The 15685-nt window shown below is 46.9% G+C and overlaps 12 non-coding genes across 12 annotated transcripts; all 12 read right to left on the bottom strand.

Annotated features, from left to right (window-relative positions):
* Positions 1-482: 482 nt before the first annotated feature.
* Positions 483-673, bottom strand: LOC142283550 (U2 spliceosomal RNA). Its single transcript, XR_012745181.1, has one exon. It is a non-coding gene; the product is annotated as a U2 spliceosomal RNA (small nuclear RNA).
* A 1117-nt stretch (positions 674-1790) lies between these two features.
* Positions 1791-1981, bottom strand: LOC142283561 (U2 spliceosomal RNA). The gene has a single exon (XR_012745192.1). It is a non-coding gene; the product is annotated as a U2 spliceosomal RNA (small nuclear RNA).
* A 1117-nt stretch (positions 1982-3098) lies between these two features.
* On the bottom strand, positions 3099-3289 carry LOC142283573 (U2 spliceosomal RNA). The gene has a single exon (XR_012745203.1). It is a non-coding gene; the product is annotated as a U2 spliceosomal RNA (small nuclear RNA).
* A 1117-nt stretch (positions 3290-4406) lies between these two features.
* LOC142283585 (U2 spliceosomal RNA) lies at positions 4407-4597 on the bottom strand. Its single transcript, XR_012745209.1, has one exon. It is a non-coding gene; the product is annotated as a U2 spliceosomal RNA (small nuclear RNA).
* A 1117-nt stretch (positions 4598-5714) lies between these two features.
* On the bottom strand, positions 5715-5905 carry LOC142283587 (U2 spliceosomal RNA). The gene has a single exon (XR_012745211.1). It is a non-coding gene; the product is annotated as a U2 spliceosomal RNA (small nuclear RNA).
* A 1117-nt stretch (positions 5906-7022) lies between these two features.
* Positions 7023-7213, bottom strand: LOC142283588 (U2 spliceosomal RNA). Its single transcript, XR_012745212.1, has one exon. It is a non-coding gene; the product is annotated as a U2 spliceosomal RNA (small nuclear RNA).
* Positions 7214-8330: 1117 nt separating this feature from the next.
* On the bottom strand, positions 8331-8521 carry LOC142283589 (U2 spliceosomal RNA). Its single transcript, XR_012745213.1, has one exon. It is a non-coding gene; the product is annotated as a U2 spliceosomal RNA (small nuclear RNA).
* A 1117-nt stretch (positions 8522-9638) lies between these two features.
* On the bottom strand, positions 9639-9829 carry LOC142283590 (U2 spliceosomal RNA). The gene has a single exon (XR_012745214.1). It is a non-coding gene; the product is annotated as a U2 spliceosomal RNA (small nuclear RNA).
* A 1117-nt stretch (positions 9830-10946) lies between these two features.
* On the bottom strand, positions 10947-11137 carry LOC142283591 (U2 spliceosomal RNA). Its single transcript, XR_012745215.1, has one exon. It is a non-coding gene; the product is annotated as a U2 spliceosomal RNA (small nuclear RNA).
* Positions 11138-12254: 1117 nt separating this feature from the next.
* On the bottom strand, positions 12255-12445 carry LOC142283592 (U2 spliceosomal RNA). Its single transcript, XR_012745216.1, has one exon. It is a non-coding gene; the product is annotated as a U2 spliceosomal RNA (small nuclear RNA).
* Positions 12446-13562: 1117 nt separating this feature from the next.
* Positions 13563-13753, bottom strand: LOC142283593 (U2 spliceosomal RNA). Its single transcript, XR_012745217.1, has one exon. It is a non-coding gene; the product is annotated as a U2 spliceosomal RNA (small nuclear RNA).
* Positions 13754-14870: 1117 nt separating this feature from the next.
* LOC142283572 (U2 spliceosomal RNA) lies at positions 14871-15068 on the bottom strand. The gene has a single exon (XR_012745202.1). It is a non-coding gene; the product is annotated as a U2 spliceosomal RNA (small nuclear RNA).
* Between the last annotated feature and the right edge of the window lie 617 nt (positions 15069-15685).

Below are 15685 nucleotides of genomic sequence, written 5' to 3' on the forward strand. Positions count from 1 at the left end.
CAGGCTACAGAAAAGCTTACTAACAAAGGTTAGAGAGGGGCTTTCTCAGAGGGCTTTTTACAGTTTGTCTATTCCCAATTAGCCGGTTTAGTATACTTAATGAAAGTACTAATTCTTTCATAGGCCGCCCATTCTTAGTATTTGACGTTCAGGTAACAACAGGTAACTTTATTTGGAGTGGAAGCAGAGAGATAACACCAGATGCCAATTGTAGATCCTCTCACACCTGTGGTCACTGCAGCATCTGACTCCACTTTGTCCAAAAGGGATCTATTCCATTCAATTACACATGATCTAGATTAGACTGACAACAAGATACTGCACGGGACATAGCAGAGTTGGTGAAGTTGAGTGGTGATGAGTTTGCTATTTGGATGAATAAAGCAAGTAAAAAGTGTGTTAGATAAAAATTCATTTCAATTCGCTAATCGGGCTAATATGAATCAGGTGAATCGAGTTCTGCTTTTGGAAACTGGGTTAAGAAGGGGTGCACCGTTCCTGGAGGTACTGCAATACCAGGTCAATGCGTGGAGTGGACAGAGCAAGCTCTTTTTCCATCTCCCTGTTCTAAAAATCCATTTAATATATGGTCCCCAGATAGGGGACGTATCAGATATTAAACTGATAAGAACAGATACTACACTTGATCTTAGCCAAAAGGCCGAGAAGCGATAACCAGAATTGGTTTGGGCCTCGAGTGGCACCCTGGCCTATGCCGGACACATCTTAGGGAGAGAGAGCGAGAGGGAGACAAACCCACGCCTACACAAGACATTTTGTCACCCAAGCCAACCCTTGAAAAGGCTGCTTTGCAGAGCAAAAACAAGAAGAATGGTGCGTTTTGCAGCCGCCGCCCACTGCAATGAATCTGAATAACTCCTCCTTTAGGGCGCAAGCAACTCCCCTCCCCCTTGCAGTCTTTCCAATTCACGATACAAAAAGACGGACAGGACAGGTTGCCTGACTTTCCGTCACTGCCACCCTTTGCCATCCTTACCCGTAGAAAGCCCTTTCATCATCCCCAAACCCTAATCTTTTCCCTTTCCTTCCCAGCCCCCAAACCCTGCCCTCTGTACCTTTCTCACCACCCGCTTCCCTTCTCCTGTCATCCCCCTACCACCCGGGAAAAAAAGAGATTGCCCCCTCCTTCCACTAGCCCACCCTCCCACCCAAAGAACAACTTCTTCTGCGCAGCTTGTTTTCTAGGCAGCAGCGCTATTGTGATGTCATCGGGGGGCATTGTGACAAGCCGCCAGTGTTCCGTCTCTTCATGTTGTGCACTGTTCAAACCGAAAATACATCAACAGGCAGGCTACAGAAAAGCTTACTAACAAAGGTTAGAGAGGGGCTTTCTCAGAGGGCTTTTTACAGTTTGTCTATTCCCAATTAGCCGGTTTAGTATACTTAATGAAAGTACTAATTCTTTCATAGGCCGCCCATTCTTAGTATTTGACGTTCAGGTAACAACAGGTAACTTTATTTGGAGTGGAAGCAGAGAGATAACACCAGATGCCAATTGTAGATCCTCTCACACCTGTGGTCACTGCAGCATCTGACTCCACTTTGTCCAAAAGGGATCTATTCCATTCAATTACACATGATCTAGATTAGACTGACAACAAGATACTGCACGGGACATAGCAGAGTTGGTGAAGTTGAGTGGTGATGAGTTTGCTATTTGGATGAATAAAGCAAGTAAAAAGTGTGTTAGATAAAAATTCATTTCAATTCGCTAATCGGGCTAATATGAATCAGGTGAATCGAGTTCTGCTTTTGGAAACTGGGTTAAGAAGGGGTGCACCGTTCCTGGAGGTACTGCAATACCAGGTCAATGCGTGGAGTGGACAGAGCAAGCTCTTTTTCCATCTCCCTGTTCTAAAAATCCATTTAATATATGGTCCCCAGATAGGGGACGTATCAGATATTAAACTGATAAGAACAGATACTACACTTGATCTTAGCCAAAAGGCCGAGAAGCGATAACCAGAATTGGTTTGGGCCTCGAGTGGCACCCTGGCCTATGCCGGACACATCTTAGGGAGAGAGAGCGAGAGGGAGACAAACCCACGCCTACACAAGACATTTTGTCACCCAAGCCAACCCTTGAAAAGGCTGCTTTGCAGAGCAAAAACAAGAAGAATGGTGCGTTTTGCAGCCGCCGCCCACTGCAATGAATCTGAATAACTCCTCCTTTAGGGCGCAAGCAACTCCCCTCCCCCTTGCAGTCTTTCCAATTCACGATACAAAAAGACGGACAGGACAGGTTGCCTGACTTTCCGTCACTGCCACCCTTTGCCATCCTTACCCGTAGAAAGCCCTTTCATCATCCCCAAACCCTAATCTTTTCCCTTTCCTTCCCAGCCCCCAAACCCTGCCCTCTGTACCTTTCTCACCACCCGCTTCCCTTCTCCTGTCATCCCCCTACCACCCGGGAAAAAAAGAGATTGCCCCCTCCTTCCACTAGCCCACCCTCCCACCCAAAGAACAACTTCTTCTGCGCAGCTTGTTTTCTAGGCAGCAGCGCTATTGTGATGTCATCGGGGGGCATTGTGACAAGCCGCCAGTGTTCCGTCTCTTCATGTTGTGCACTGTTCAAACCGAAAATACATCAACAGGCAGGCTACAGAAAAGCTTACTAACAAAGGTTAGAGAGGGGCTTTCTCAGAGGGCTTTTTACAGTTTGTCTATTCCCAATTAGCCGGTTTAGTATACTTAATGAAAGTACTAATTCTTTCATAGGCCGCCCATTCTTAGTATTTGACGTTCAGGTAACAACAGGTAACTTTATTTGGAGTGGAAGCAGAGAGATAACACCAGATGCCAATTGTAGATCCTCTCACACCTGTGGTCACTGCAGCATCTGACTCCACTTTGTCCAAAAGGGATCTATTCCATTCAATTACACATGATCTAGATTAGACTGACAACAAGATACTGCACGGGACATAGCAGAGTTGGTGAAGTTGAGTGGTGATGAGTTTGCTATTTGGATGAATAAAGCAAGTAAAAAGTGTGTTAGATAAAAATTCATTTCAATTCGCTAATCGGGCTAATATGAATCAGGTGAATCGAGTTCTGCTTTTGGAAACTGGGTTAAGAAGGGGTGCACCGTTCCTGGAGGTACTGCAATACCAGGTCAATGCGTGGAGTGGACAGAGCAAGCTCTTTTTCCATCTCCCTGTTCTAAAAATCCATTTAATATATGGTCCCCAGATAGGGGACGTATCAGATATTAAACTGATAAGAACAGATACTACACTTGATCTTAGCCAAAAGGCCGAGAAGCGATAACCAGAATTGGTTTGGGCCTCGAGTGGCACCCTGGCCTATGCCGGACACATCTTAGGGAGAGAGAGCGAGAGGGAGACAAACCCACGCCTACACAAGACATTTTGTCACCCAAGCCAACCCTTGAAAAGGCTGCTTTGCAGAGCAAAAACAAGAAGAATGGTGCGTTTTGCAGCCGCCGCCCACTGCAATGAATCTGAATAACTCCTCCTTTAGGGCGCAAGCAACTCCCCTCCCCCTTGCAGTCTTTCCAATTCACGATACAAAAAGACGGACAGGACAGGTTGCCTGACTTTCCGTCACTGCCACCCTTTGCCATCCTTACCCGTAGAAAGCCCTTTCATCATCCCCAAACCCTAATCTTTTCCCTTTCCTTCCCAGCCCCCAAACCCTGCCCTCTGTACCTTTCTCACCACCCGCTTCCCTTCTCCTGTCATCCCCCTACCACCCGGGAAAAAAAGAGATTGCCCCCTCCTTCCACTAGCCCACCCTCCCACCCAAAGAACAACTTCTTCTGCGCAGCTTGTTTTCTAGGCAGCAGCGCTATTGTGATGTCATCGGGGGGCATTGTGACAAGCCGCCAGTGTTCCGTCTCTTCATGTTGTGCACTGTTCAAACCGAAAATACATCAACAGGCAGGCTACAGAAAAGCTTACTAACAAAGGTTAGAGAGGGGCTTTCTCAGAGGGCTTTTTACAGTTTGTCTATTCCCAATTAGCCGGTTTAGTATACTTAATGAAAGTACTAATTCTTTCATAGGCCGCCCATTCTTAGTATTTGACGTTCAGGTAACAACAGGTAACTTTATTTGGAGTGGAAGCAGAGAGATAACACCAGATGCCAATTGTAGATCCTCTCACACCTGTGGTCACTGCAGCATCTGACTCCACTTTGTCCAAAAGGGATCTATTCCATTCAATTACACATGATCTAGATTAGACTGACAACAAGATACTGCACGGGACATAGCAGAGTTGGTGAAGTTGAGTGGTGATGAGTTTGCTATTTGGATGAATAAAGCAAGTAAAAAGTGTGTTAGATAAAAATTCATTTCAATTCGCTAATCGGGCTAATATGAATCAGGTGAATCGAGTTCTGCTTTTGGAAACTGGGTTAAGAAGGGGTGCACCGTTCCTGGAGGTACTGCAATACCAGGTCAATGCGTGGAGTGGACAGAGCAAGCTCTTTTTCCATCTCCCTGTTCTAAAAATCCATTTAATATATGGTCCCCAGATAGGGGACGTATCAGATATTAAACTGATAAGAACAGATACTACACTTGATCTTAGCCAAAAGGCCGAGAAGCGATAACCAGAATTGGTTTGGGCCTCGAGTGGCACCCTGGCCTATGCCGGACACATCTTAGGGAGAGAGAGCGAGAGGGAGACAAACCCACGCCTACACAAGACATTTTGTCACCCAAGCCAACCCTTGAAAAGGCTGCTTTGCAGAGCAAAAACAAGAAGAATGGTGCGTTTTGCAGCCGCCGCCCACTGCAATGAATCTGAATAACTCCTCCTTTAGGGCGCAAGCAACTCCCCTCCCCCTTGCAGTCTTTCCAATTCACGATACAAAAAGACGGACAGGACAGGTTGCCTGACTTTCCGTCACTGCCACCCTTTGCCATCCTTACCCGTAGAAAGCCCTTTCATCATCCCCAAACCCTAATCTTTTCCCTTTCCTTCCCAGCCCCCAAACCCTGCCCTCTGTACCTTTCTCACCACCCGCTTCCCTTCTCCTGTCATCCCCCTACCACCCGGGAAAAAAAGAGATTGCCCCCTCCTTCCACTAGCCCACCCTCCCACCCAAAGAACAACTTCTTCTGCGCAGCTTGTTTTCTAGGCAGCAGCGCTATTGTGATGTCATCGGGGGGCATTGTGACAAGCCGCCAGTGTTCCGTCTCTTCATGTTGTGCACTGTTCAAACCGAAAATACATCAACAGGCAGGCTACAGAAAAGCTTACTAACAAAGGTTAGAGAGGGGCTTTCTCAGAGGGCTTTTTACAGTTTGTCTATTCCCAATTAGCCGGTTTAGTATACTTAATGAAAGTACTAATTCTTTCATAGGCCGCCCATTCTTAGTATTTGACGTTCAGGTAACAACAGGTAACTTTATTTGGAGTGGAAGCAGAGAGATAACACCAGATGCCAATTGTAGATCCTCTCACACCTGTGGTCACTGCAGCATCTGACTCCACTTTGTCCAAAAGGGATCTATTCCATTCAATTACACATGATCTAGATTAGACTGACAACAAGATACTGCACGGGACATAGCAGAGTTGGTGAAGTTGAGTGGTGATGAGTTTGCTATTTGGATGAATAAAGCAAGTAAAAAGTGTGTTAGATAAAAATTCATTTCAATTCGCTAATCGGGCTAATATGAATCAGGTGAATCGAGTTCTGCTTTTGGAAACTGGGTTAAGAAGGGGTGCACCGTTCCTGGAGGTACTGCAATACCAGGTCAATGCGTGGAGTGGACAGAGCAAGCTCTTTTTCCATCTCCCTGTTCTAAAAATCCATTTAATATATGGTCCCCAGATAGGGGACGTATCAGATATTAAACTGATAAGAACAGATACTACACTTGATCTTAGCCAAAAGGCCGAGAAGCGATAACCAGAATTGGTTTGGGCCTCGAGTGGCACCCTGGCCTATGCCGGACACATCTTAGGGAGAGAGAGCGAGAGGGAGACAAACCCACGCCTACACAAGACATTTTGTCACCCAAGCCAACCCTTGAAAAGGCTGCTTTGCAGAGCAAAAACAAGAAGAATGGTGCGTTTTGCAGCCGCCGCCCACTGCAATGAATCTGAATAACTCCTCCTTTAGGGCGCAAGCAACTCCCCTCCCCCTTGCAGTCTTTCCAATTCACGATACAAAAAGACGGACAGGACAGGTTGCCTGACTTTCCGTCACTGCCACCCTTTGCCATCCTTACCCGTAGAAAGCCCTTTCATCATCCCCAAACCCTAATCTTTTCCCTTTCCTTCCCAGCCCCCAAACCCTGCCCTCTGTACCTTTCTCACCACCCGCTTCCCTTCTCCTGTCATCCCCCTACCACCCGGGAAAAAAAGAGATTGCCCCCTCCTTCCACTAGCCCACCCTCCCACCCAAAGAACAACTTCTTCTGCGCAGCTTGTTTTCTAGGCAGCAGCGCTATTGTGATGTCATCGGGGGGCATTGTGACAAGCCGCCAGTGTTCCGTCTCTTCATGTTGTGCACTGTTCAAACCGAAAATACATCAACAGGCAGGCTACAGAAAAGCTTACTAACAAAGGTTAGAGAGGGGCTTTCTCAGAGGGCTTTTTACAGTTTGTCTATTCCCAATTAGCCGGTTTAGTATACTTAATGAAAGTACTAATTCTTTCATAGGCCGCCCATTCTTAGTATTTGACGTTCAGGTAACAACAGGTAACTTTATTTGGAGTGGAAGCAGAGAGATAACACCAGATGCCAATTGTAGATCCTCTCACACCTGTGGTCACTGCAGCATCTGACTCCACTTTGTCCAAAAGGGATCTATTCCATTCAATTACACATGATCTAGATTAGACTGACAACAAGATACTGCACGGGACATAGCAGAGTTGGTGAAGTTGAGTGGTGATGAGTTTGCTATTTGGATGAATAAAGCAAGTAAAAAGTGTGTTAGATAAAAATTCATTTCAATTCGCTAATCGGGCTAATATGAATCAGGTGAATCGAGTTCTGCTTTTGGAAACTGGGTTAAGAAGGGGTGCACCGTTCCTGGAGGTACTGCAATACCAGGTCAATGCGTGGAGTGGACAGAGCAAGCTCTTTTTCCATCTCCCTGTTCTAAAAATCCATTTAATATATGGTCCCCAGATAGGGGACGTATCAGATATTAAACTGATAAGAACAGATACTACACTTGATCTTAGCCAAAAGGCCGAGAAGCGATAACCAGAATTGGTTTGGGCCTCGAGTGGCACCCTGGCCTATGCCGGACACATCTTAGGGAGAGAGAGCGAGAGGGAGACAAACCCACGCCTACACAAGACATTTTGTCACCCAAGCCAACCCTTGAAAAGGCTGCTTTGCAGAGCAAAAACAAGAAGAATGGTGCGTTTTGCAGCCGCCGCCCACTGCAATGAATCTGAATAACTCCTCCTTTAGGGCGCAAGCAACTCCCCTCCCCCTTGCAGTCTTTCCAATTCACGATACAAAAAGACGGACAGGACAGGTTGCCTGACTTTCCGTCACTGCCACCCTTTGCCATCCTTACCCGTAGAAAGCCCTTTCATCATCCCCAAACCCTAATCTTTTCCCTTTCCTTCCCAGCCCCCAAACCCTGCCCTCTGTACCTTTCTCACCACCCGCTTCCCTTCTCCTGTCATCCCCCTACCACCCGGGAAAAAAAGAGATTGCCCCCTCCTTCCACTAGCCCACCCTCCCACCCAAAGAACAACTTCTTCTGCGCAGCTTGTTTTCTAGGCAGCAGCGCTATTGTGATGTCATCGGGGGGCATTGTGACAAGCCGCCAGTGTTCCGTCTCTTCATGTTGTGCACTGTTCAAACCGAAAATACATCAACAGGCAGGCTACAGAAAAGCTTACTAACAAAGGTTAGAGAGGGGCTTTCTCAGAGGGCTTTTTACAGTTTGTCTATTCCCAATTAGCCGGTTTAGTATACTTAATGAAAGTACTAATTCTTTCATAGGCCGCCCATTCTTAGTATTTGACGTTCAGGTAACAACAGGTAACTTTATTTGGAGTGGAAGCAGAGAGATAACACCAGATGCCAATTGTAGATCCTCTCACACCTGTGGTCACTGCAGCATCTGACTCCACTTTGTCCAAAAGGGATCTATTCCATTCAATTACACATGATCTAGATTAGACTGACAACAAGATACTGCACGGGACATAGCAGAGTTGGTGAAGTTGAGTGGTGATGAGTTTGCTATTTGGATGAATAAAGCAAGTAAAAAGTGTGTTAGATAAAAATTCATTTCAATTCGCTAATCGGGCTAATATGAATCAGGTGAATCGAGTTCTGCTTTTGGAAACTGGGTTAAGAAGGGGTGCACCGTTCCTGGAGGTACTGCAATACCAGGTCAATGCGTGGAGTGGACAGAGCAAGCTCTTTTTCCATCTCCCTGTTCTAAAAATCCATTTAATATATGGTCCCCAGATAGGGGACGTATCAGATATTAAACTGATAAGAACAGATACTACACTTGATCTTAGCCAAAAGGCCGAGAAGCGATAACCAGAATTGGTTTGGGCCTCGAGTGGCACCCTGGCCTATGCCGGACACATCTTAGGGAGAGAGAGCGAGAGGGAGACAAACCCACGCCTACACAAGACATTTTGTCACCCAAGCCAACCCTTGAAAAGGCTGCTTTGCAGAGCAAAAACAAGAAGAATGGTGCGTTTTGCAGCCGCCGCCCACTGCAATGAATCTGAATAACTCCTCCTTTAGGGCGCAAGCAACTCCCCTCCCCCTTGCAGTCTTTCCAATTCACGATACAAAAAGACGGACAGGACAGGTTGCCTGACTTTCCGTCACTGCCACCCTTTGCCATCCTTACCCGTAGAAAGCCCTTTCATCATCCCCAAACCCTAATCTTTTCCCTTTCCTTCCCAGCCCCCAAACCCTGCCCTCTGTACCTTTCTCACCACCCGCTTCCCTTCTCCTGTCATCCCCCTACCACCCGGGAAAAAAAGAGATTGCCCCCTCCTTCCACTAGCCCACCCTCCCACCCAAAGAACAACTTCTTCTGCGCAGCTTGTTTTCTAGGCAGCAGCGCTATTGTGATGTCATCGGGGGGCATTGTGACAAGCCGCCAGTGTTCCGTCTCTTCATGTTGTGCACTGTTCAAACCGAAAATACATCAACAGGCAGGCTACAGAAAAGCTTACTAACAAAGGTTAGAGAGGGGCTTTCTCAGAGGGCTTTTTACAGTTTGTCTATTCCCAATTAGCCGGTTTAGTATACTTAATGAAAGTACTAATTCTTTCATAGGCCGCCCATTCTTAGTATTTGACGTTCAGGTAACAACAGGTAACTTTATTTGGAGTGGAAGCAGAGAGATAACACCAGATGCCAATTGTAGATCCTCTCACACCTGTGGTCACTGCAGCATCTGACTCCACTTTGTCCAAAAGGGATCTATTCCATTCAATTACACATGATCTAGATTAGACTGACAACAAGATACTGCACGGGACATAGCAGAGTTGGTGAAGTTGAGTGGTGATGAGTTTGCTATTTGGATGAATAAAGCAAGTAAAAAGTGTGTTAGATAAAAATTCATTTCAATTCGCTAATCGGGCTAATATGAATCAGGTGAATCGAGTTCTGCTTTTGGAAACTGGGTTAAGAAGGGGTGCACCGTTCCTGGAGGTACTGCAATACCAGGTCAATGCGTGGAGTGGACAGAGCAAGCTCTTTTTCCATCTCCCTGTTCTAAAAATCCATTTAATATATGGTCCCCAGATAGGGGACGTATCAGATATTAAACTGATAAGAACAGATACTACACTTGATCTTAGCCAAAAGGCCGAGAAGCGATAACCAGAATTGGTTTGGGCCTCGAGTGGCACCCTGGCCTATGCCGGACACATCTTAGGGAGAGAGAGCGAGAGGGAGACAAACCCACGCCTACACAAGACATTTTGTCACCCAAGCCAACCCTTGAAAAGGCTGCTTTGCAGAGCAAAAACAAGAAGAATGGTGCGTTTTGCAGCCGCCGCCCACTGCAATGAATCTGAATAACTCCTCCTTTAGGGCGCAAGCAACTCCCCTCCCCCTTGCAGTCTTTCCAATTCACGATACAAAAAGACGGACAGGACAGGTTGCCTGACTTTCCGTCACTGCCACCCTTTGCCATCCTTACCCGTAGAAAGCCCTTTCATCATCCCCAAACCCTAATCTTTTCCCTTTCCTTCCCAGCCCCCAAACCCTGCCCTCTGTACCTTTCTCACCACCCGCTTCCCTTCTCCTGTCATCCCCCTACCACCCGGGAAAAAAAGAGATTGCCCCCTCCTTCCACTAGCCCACCCTCCCACCCAAAGAACAACTTCTTCTGCGCAGCTTGTTTTCTAGGCAGCAGCGCTATTGTGATGTCATCGGGGGGCATTGTGACAAGCCGCCAGTGTTCCGTCTCTTCATGTTGTGCACTGTTCAAACCGAAAATACATCAACAGGCAGGCTACAGAAAAGCTTACTAACAAAGGTTAGAGAGGGGCTTTCTCAGAGGGCTTTTTACAGTTTGTCTATTCCCAATTAGCCGGTTTAGTATACTTAATGAAAGTACTAATTCTTTCATAGGCCGCCCATTCTTAGTATTTGACGTTCAGGTAACAACAGGTAACTTTATTTGGAGTGGAAGCAGAGAGATAACACCAGATGCCAATTGTAGATCCTCTCACACCTGTGGTCACTGCAGCATCTGACTCCACTTTGTCCAAAAGGGATCTATTCCATTCAATTACACATGATCTAGATTAGACTGACAACAAGATACTGCACGGGACATAGCAGAGTTGGTGAAGTTGAGTGGTGATGAGTTTGCTATTTGGATGAATAAAGCAAGTAAAAAGTGTGTTAGATAAAAATTCATTTCAATTCGCTAATCGGGCTAATATGAATCAGGTGAATCGAGTTCTGCTTTTGGAAACTGGGTTAAGAAGGGGTGCACCGTTCCTGGAGGTACTGCAATACCAGGTCAATGCGTGGAGTGGACAGAGCAAGCTCTTTTTCCATCTCCCTGTTCTAAAAATCCATTTAATATATGGTCCCCAGATAGGGGACGTATCAGATATTAAACTGATAAGAACAGATACTACACTTGATCTTAGCCAAAAGGCCGAGAAGCGATAACCAGAATTGGTTTGGGCCTCGAGTGGCACCCTGGCCTATGCCGGACACATCTTAGGGAGAGAGAGCGAGAGGGAGACAAACCCACGCCTACACAAGACATTTTGTCACCCAAGCCAACCCTTGAAAAGGCTGCTTTGCAGAGCAAAAACAAGAAGAATGGTGCGTTTTGCAGCCGCCGCCCACTGCAATGAATCTGAATAACTCCTCCTTTAGGGCGCAAGCAACTCCCCTCCCCCTTGCAGTCTTTCCAATTCACGATACAAAAAGACGGACAGGACAGGTTGCCTGACTTTCCGTCACTGCCACCCTTTGCCATCCTTACCCGTAGAAAGCCCTTTCATCATCCCCAAACCCTAATCTTTTCCCTTTCCTTCCCAGCCCCCAAACCCTGCCCTCTGTACCTTTCTCACCACCCGCTTCCCTTCTCCTGTCATCCCCCTACCACCCGGGAAAAAAAGAGATTGCCACCTCCTTCCACTAGCCCACCCTCCCACCCAAAGAACAACTTCTTCTGCGCAGCTTGTTTTCTAGGCAGCAGCGCTATTGTGATGTCATCGGGGGGCATTGTGACAAGCCGCCAGTGTTCCGTCTCTTCATGTTGTGCACTGTTCAAACCGAAAATACATCAACAGGCAGGCTACAGAAAAGCTTACTAACAAAGGTTAGAGAGGGGCTTTCTCAGAGGGCTTTTTACAGTTTGTCTATTCCCAATTAGCCGGTTTATTATACTTAATGAAAGTACTAATTCTTTCATAGGCCGCCCATTCTTAGTATTTGACGTTCAGGTAACAACAGGTAACTTTATTTGGAGTGGAAGCAGAGAGATAACACCAGATGCCAATTGTAGATCCTCTCACACCTGTGGTCACTGCAGCATCTGACTCCACTTTGTCCAAAAGGGATCTATTCCATTCAATTACACATGATCTAGATTAGACTGACAACAAGATACTGCACGGGACATAGCAGAGTTGGTGAAGTTGAGTGGTGATGAGTTTGCTATTTGGATGAATAAAGCAAGTAAAAAGTGTGTTAGATAAAAATTCATTTCAATTCGCTAATCGGGCTAATATGAATCAGGTGAATCGAGTTCTGCTTTTGGAAACTGGGTTAAGAAGGGGTGCACCGTTCCTGGAGGTACTGCAATACCAGGTCAATGCGTGGAGTGGACAGAGCAAGCTCTTTTTCCATCTCCCTGTTCTAAAAATCCATTTAATATATGGTCCCCAGATAGGGGACGTATCAGATATTAAACTGATAAGAACAGATACTACACTTGATCTTAGCCAAAAGGCCGAGAAGCGATAACCAGAATTGGTTTGGGCCTCGAGTGGCACCCTGGCCTATGCCGGACACATCTTAGGGAGAGAGAGCGAGAGGGAGACAAACCCACGCCTACACAAGACATTTTGTCACCCAAGCCAACCCTTGAAAAGGCTGCTTTGCAGAGCAAAAACAAGAAGAATGGTGCGTTTTGCAGCCGCCGCCCACTGCAATGAATCTGAATAACTCCTCCTTTAGGGCGCAAGCAACTCCCCTCTCCCTTGCAGTCTTTCCAATTCACGATACAAAAAGACGGACAGGACAGGTTGCCTGACTTTCCGTCACTGCCACCCTTTGCCATCCTTACCCGTAGAAAGCCCTTTCATCATCCCCAAACCCTAATCTTTTCCCTTTCCTTCCCAGCCCCCAAACCCTGCCCTCTGTACCTTTCTCACCACCCGCTTCCCTTCTCCTGTCATCCCCCTACCACCCGGGAAAAAAAGAGATTGCCCCCTCCTTCCACTAGCCCACCCTCCCACCCAAAGAACAACTTCTTCTGCGCAGCTTGTTTTCTAGGCAGCAGCGCTATTGTGATGTCATCGGGGGGCATTGTGACAAGCCGCCAGTGTTCCGTCTCTTCATGTTGTGCACTGTTCAAACCGAAAATACATCAACAGGCAGGCTACAGAAAAGCTTACTAACAAAGGTTAGAGAGGGGCTTTCTCAGAGGGCTTTTTACAGTTTGTCTATTCCCAATTAGCCGGTTTAGTATACTTAATGAAAGTACTAATTCTTTCATAGGCCGCCCATTCTTAGTATTTGACGTTCAGGTAACAACAGGTAACTTTATTTGGAGTGGAAGCAGAGAGATAACACCAGATGCCAATTGTAGATCCTCTCACACCTGTGGTCACTGCAGCATCTGACTCCACTTTGTCCAAAGGGGATCTATTCCATTCAATTACACATGATCTAGATTAGACTGACAACAAGATACTGCACGGGACATAGCAGAGTTGGTGAAGTTGAGTGGTGATGAGTTTGCTATTTGGATGAATAAAGCAAGTAAAAAGTGTGTTAGATAAAAATTCATTTCAATTCGCTAATCGGGCTAATATGAATCAGGTGAATCGAGTTCTGCTTTTGGAAACTGGGTTAAGAAGGGGTGCACCGTTCCTGGAGGTACTGCAATACCAGGTCAATGCGTGGAGTGGACAGAGCAAGCTCTTTTTCCATCTCCCTGTTCTAAAAATCCATTTAATATATGGTCCCCAGATAGGGGACGTATCAGATATTAAACTGATAAGAACAGATACTACACTTGATCTTAGCCAAAAGGCCGAGAAGCGATAACCAGAATTGGTTTGGGCCTCGAGTGGCACCCTGGCCTATGCCGGACACATCTTAGGGAGAGAGAGCGAGAGGGAGACAAACCCACGCCTACACAAGACATTTTGTCACCCAAGCCAACCCTTGAAAAGGCTGCTTTGCAGAGCAAAAACAAGAAGAATGGTGCGTTTTGCAGCCGCCGCCCACTGCAATGAATCTGAATAACTCCTCCTTTAGGGCGCAAGCAACTCCCCTCCCCCTTGCAGTCTTTCCAATTCACGATACAAAAAGACGGACAGGACAGGTTGCCTGACTTTCCGTCACTGCCACCCTTTGCCATCCTTACCCGTAGAAAGCCCTTTCATCATCCCCAAACCCTAATCTTTTCCCTTTCCTTCCCAGCCCCCAAACCCTGCCCTCTGTACCTTTCTCACCACCCGCTTCCCTTCTCCTGTCATCCCCCTACCACCCGGGAAAAAAAGAGATTGCCCCCTCCTTCCACTAGCCCACCCTCCCACCCAAAGAACAACTTCTTCTGCGCAGCTTGTTTTCTAGGCAGCAGCGCTATTGTGATGTCATCGGGGGGCATTGTGACAAGCCGCCAGTGTTCCGTCTCTTCATGTTGTGCACTGTTCAAACCGAAAATACATCAACAGGCAGGCTACAGAAAAGCTTACTAACAAAGGTTAGAGAGGGGCTTTCTCAGAGGGCTTTTTACAGTTTGTCTATTCCCAATTAGCCGGTTTAGTATACTTAATGAAAGTACTAATTCTTTCATAGGCCGCCCATTCTTAGTATTTGACGTTCAGGTAACAACAGGTAACTTTATTTGGAGTGGAAGCAGAGAGGTAACACCAGATGCCAATTGTAGATCCTCTCACACCTGTGGTCACTGCAGCATCTGACTCCACTTTGTCCAAAAGGGATCTATTCCATTCAATTACACATGATCTAGATTAGACTGACAACAAGATACTGCACGGGACATAGCAGAGTTGGTGAAGTTGAGTGGTGATGAGTTTGCTATTTGGATGAATAAAGCAAGTAAAAAGTGTGTTAGATAAAAATTCATTTCAATTCGCTAATCGGGCTAATATGAATCAGGTGAATCGAGTTCTGCTTTTGGAAACTGGGTTAAGAAGGGGTGCACCGTTCCTGGAGGTACTGCAATACCAGGTCAATGCGTGGAGTGGACAGAGCAAGCTCTTTTTCCATCTCCCTGTTCTAAAAATCCATTTAATATATGGTCCCCAGATAGGGGACGTATCAGATATTAAACTGATAAGAACAGATTTTTTGATTTAATGAAGCTTTCCAAAGCACCGCAAAAAATGCATGACCGAAGTCACACCAAAAACAGTGCAAAGGCTAGGATTCGTGTGGACCCCTCCGTGAGGAGAGGGTCCCCAAAAATCAACCCCGTCCCTCCGAGCCAGAAGGCCACAGCAAGGGTCAGGGATCTTCGGTGCTCCCCCAAGCCGAAGCCTGGTTGAGCCTTGTCGTTGCTCCCAGCGTCCACCCAGGCATCTTACCCAAGTGGAGTAGAGAGCTACTAGTTGTTGGTTTCGCAGCCGAAACTGCCCGGACCGTCAACCGGTGTTGGTTTCTCAGCCCAAGGCTAACCGGACCTCCAACCGGGTGTTGGTTTCTCAGCAGAAGCTGACCCGGACCTCCAACCGGGTGTTGGTTTCTCAGCCGAAGCTGACCCAGACCTCCAACCGGGTGTTGGTTTCTCAGCCGAAGCTGACCCGGACCTCCAACCGGGTGTTGGTTTCTCAGCCCAAAGCTGAACGGACCTCCGACCATGATTATAAAAATTTCCCTTCCTAGCCAGAAGGCCGGGATAGAGCAGTATGCTCAGAAAGTATGAAAGGGCAAGGTACGGTGTGCTACAGAGCCCAAGGCTCGCCGGGGTCCCAAGCCAGCAAGCTCAGACTCACTCCAGGGTCGTCAG

The sequence above is a fragment of the Anomaloglossus baeobatrachus genome, unplaced genomic scaffold, assembly GCF_048569485.1.
Source record: "Anomaloglossus baeobatrachus isolate aAnoBae1 unplaced genomic scaffold, aAnoBae1.hap1 Scaffold_542, whole genome shotgun sequence".
NCBI lineage: Eukaryota > Metazoa > Chordata > Amphibia > Anura > Aromobatidae > Anomaloglossus > Anomaloglossus baeobatrachus.